Raw genomic sequence first — 4,349 nt, 5'->3', positions numbered from 1 at the left:
TCCCTCTACCTCGATCCCCTACCTGCAGCACTAGGGTTCCTCCAGCGAGCCGTCGCCACTGGTCCCATCTGGCCTGGTCCTAGACGATGCTATGTCCAGCTAGGCTACATGACCGGCGGGTAGGGGCAAATCTCCCTGGCTTCTCCTCCCTCTAGCGCCGCCCCTCATTCTCATGGTCTCCAGTAGCTGCTCCACTGTGGTTCGTCCAACGCACTACTCCGGCGGGCGCTGCACAACTACGGCTGATGCCACACTACGGCAGAAGGCACCTTATTCCCCCTCCCCTCCTCCTAGGCCATGGCCTTGAGGTGCTGTTGAAGGATGAGCTCATCCAACAAGGTGAGGATCTCCTCTAATTTTTTGCCAAATTTTCATTCTGATCCACTATACGATGAATTGCTATGAGCTGCTTCTACTGCTGCTATATGATGCAGTGCTATGAGCTGCTCCTGCTGCTGCTATATGATGAATTGCTATGAGCTGCTGCTGCTATATGATGAGTTGCTATGAGCTGCTGCTGCTATATGATGAATTGCTATGAGCTGCTGCTATATGATGAGTTGCTACAAGCTGCTCCTGCTGCTGCTATATGATGAATTGCTATGAGCTGCTCCTGCTGCTGCTATATGATGAATTGCTATGAGTTGCTCCTGCTACTGCTATATGATGAATTGCTATGAGCTGCTGCTGGTATATGATGAATTGCAGACTGCTGCTGCTGTATGATGAGTTGCTATGAGCTGCTACTGCTATATGATGCTTTCAGGTGGTGCTGCTATGCGATAATAACCAACCACTTGGACCATCGAATTTCAATAAATAATTGTTCTTCATTTAAATGTGGGTCATGCGTTCTTCGTTTAAATTAGGCAATGAGATCTCTATGGAAAACATTGACCAAAGTAGATTGTGCCAAGTAGATGGTATCTTTGTATTTGCATTTTGAGCAAATAGTGATGGTCTGTTTTCCTATCATATTAATTACTGCACTGGGTTCAATTTTTGATGTTTGCAAGTCAAATTAATTTCCATATGGGCAGCAAAATGAAAAAAATATAATGCAATCTAGACGTTCCACTAATCATACCAAAGATAAGCTGAAAACGCAATGAAAATAACTGGTTGGCTTATTACATGCAGCTTATATTCACAGGTGTTTATTTTCTTAGGATAACTCGTAATAACTGTCCCTAAGAAACTTGGCTAATAGAACTGGCATACAAATAACATGTCACGATGATTGCAATGGAGGAGTGACGTACCATAGCATACTGTATAGGCTCACCATTGCCTCTCCTTTTTTTGTGATGTTCCATGAAATTCCCACATACATCTTGTACTTTTTCATTGTGTAACCCTATCTGCAAGTTGACACGGCTAATTTCAGACATCTCTACATGATACTACATTGCATATCCCTTGCGCATATTTAAACCACCAATTAACGATTGTGTGTGTACCATAAACTAGCCATGACTCTGTATGCTGGACTAGCAGGCACTCTAAGGGAGCCTAATGTAGTGCACTGGAATTCCTACATGCCACCTACGATTTTGTGTACTGTACTGCCCCTGTTCCTAAATATATGTCTTTGTAGAGATTCCAGTATGGACCACATATAGATGTATATAGATGCATTTTTGAGTGTAGATTCACTCATTTTGCTCCGTATGTAGCCTATAGTGGAATCTCTAGAAAGACTTATATTTAGGAACGGAGGTACGAGGTAGTATCATGTATGACATCTACATATCTAATTTAGCAGCCAGTAGTAGAAATCATTGTCTGCACAAAGGGATTACTGGTCGAAAATCCTAGCAAAGCACACTGGCAGGCACAGAACAATACAAGAGAGAGAGACGCGCTTACAAGATCATAGCAATGCCTCAGTCCACGATCTTGGTTGGCCAAGCTGTTAGATCTAGAAGAAACATCGTCCTTGTAGTTTTTGCCAGCTGCATAACAGGTAACAGCGACTGGTTAGTATATTTGAAGTACATCGGGCAGGTGATGCTGGGCGGGTTTAAAGGTGACAAGTACCTAGGCCGTGGCGGGTGCTTGGCATCTCTCAATACGGTGGGAATTACGTTAGAAACGTCGAGGGTGATGATGCTGCGCTGGCTGTCGGGGTCCGGTAAGGAGATCTAGAACCGTCGAGTAGGGTGTTTGTGGAGCGGCTCCGGTAGGGTGGACTACGGTGTGGGCGAAGCGGGTCTGTGGCCGTGGACGAGAGCGTAGGTGAAGCTACTTCGGTGGTTGGGTTAAGGATGGTGTCAATGACACGGATCTGTGGCCGTGGACGGGGCATCAGAAGCTGCTCCAGTGGTTGGGTTAAGGATGGTGTCGACGATGCGGATCTGCGGCCATGGACGGGGCGTCAGAAGCTGCTCCGGTGGTTGGGTTAAGGGTGGTGTCGATGATGCGGATCTGCGGCCATGGACGGGGCGTCAAAAGCTGCTCCGGTAGGTTGGATGAGGGTGCAAGGAAGCGGATCTGAGGTTGTGGACTTATGAGTTGGCAAAGCAGCCCCGGTAGGGTTGAGAATGGTATAGGCGAAGCTACTCCGGTAGGGTTGACGATGGTGTCAGTGAAGCGACTCCGGTAGGGTTGCGGAAGGTGTCGGTGAAGTGGATCCGGTAGGGTTGAGGAAGGTGTCGGCGAAGAGGATCAGAGGCCGTCGATGGGGGCGTCGGTGGGGCGGCTCCGGGGTGTGTGGACGAAGCGTCTTCGGTGGGGAGTACGAATGAGCCATTGCAGATGCGCGGCGGTTGACGAGAGTACCGGCGAAGCAGATGTGGCGCCGTGGACAAGGCCGGCACTGAATGGGCTGTGGTACAGTGGTGGATGAGCAGTCTACTTGTTTCTAGGGGAGGTGGGAGGGGTAGATGCGGCCGTAGAAGCAGATCCGGCGAGGTGGATGCTGCTGGCAGTGAATGGGCTATGGTACGCCGGTGGATGAGCAGTCTAGGGTTTCGAGAGGGGAGGGGAGAAAGGGCGATGAAGTACGGACGGCGTGATGTAAGATGCTCTGGTGCTGTGGAGTTAGTCGTTTTGCGGGAGGGGGAGAGGAAATGGGGGTGCCGTGTAGTGGGGGAACCGGAAGTTACCAAAGCAGCCCCGACCTATCATGTAGATGAGGGCGGTATTGTAACTGTTGGTCTCCATGCACCAAGGACAAAAGGGGGATTTCGCATGCTAAAGACTAAGGTGGCGGAAATTTTAGAAGGAGGCGGGAGATTTTGCCGCCCGCGGGATCGTTCGTATCCAGTTTCAACTAATTTTGGACCTTGCTAGCGGAAAGGTCATGCTAGACTGTGTACACGGGTCATGCGTCAGCAGTTAATAACTCGTGTAAAGTCCACCCAAGAAAAAAAGACAATAACTCGGGATGATGCGCCGATAACTTGGACGTTCACACGGGCGCGGCCAATCGTACGGGTGTAGTGGCGCGTTCACAAAAAAAGGGATCAAATGCTCAGCCTATGTATTTCTCGTGTAAATAGATAATTTAGTGCCATTGGTTATTTACTTTAAACGTAATGCATTGACGTGTTAGTGTAGAGGCGCACAAAAGGAAATGGATATTGTAGTCAGCTACTTAAAAGTGTTACCTCATATGATTACATAGCCTCCAATTCATAAATTGCATACCCGTTGAATTCATATATGAATATTACATATATTACTTCAAAATAGAAACTTAAATCATCCAAGACTAATGAATTTGAATGCAAGAGTAACAATGGTGCATGTACATGATAGCTACATTGGTTGTTTGAAGAAACATCACTGTGACTTTGGGATGCACAACTGAAATGGTTTATTTAAATAGAAAAAAATGTGATATGTGAGTGTCCAATCTTTATAGCGTTGAATCGATATTGTACCTTTGGCCACGATACGTAGTAGATATTGACTTATGTTCAAGCGATGCACGTCCACGATCGCTAGATAGTGATACGTGAATGAGTTGTGCAATCTCTCTCATACGCATACATATCTCATTTCCCTGCGGGCATCGGAATCACACAGGGCACTTCGTGTATTTCTATCCCTCCATCAGGGTTAAATTCGTCTTTCTACCCCATCCTACAAGTCTCTCACACAGAAACACACACGCTGTCTATGTCTAACACGCCCACCCCTTTAATTCTTCCCACCCACAACCACTAATGTCTGAAAGTATAATAATGTCTCTCACACATATGCTATATACCTATCCCTTAATATAGCTAGATATATGTCACACAAACTCCTTCTCTCGACTAGCAAGATGCCCATGCGTTGCACGGAACATCAAGATGCATTTGTATGAGAAGTTTATCTTGTGGGAGAAAAGGATGAACGAG

Source organism: Triticum dicoccoides, chromosome 1A (genome assembly GCF_002162155.2).
Source record: "Triticum dicoccoides isolate Atlit2015 ecotype Zavitan chromosome 1A, WEW_v2.0, whole genome shotgun sequence".
NCBI lineage: Eukaryota > Viridiplantae > Streptophyta > Magnoliopsida > Poales > Poaceae > Triticum > Triticum dicoccoides.
This window is presented reverse-complemented; position numbering follows the sequence as displayed.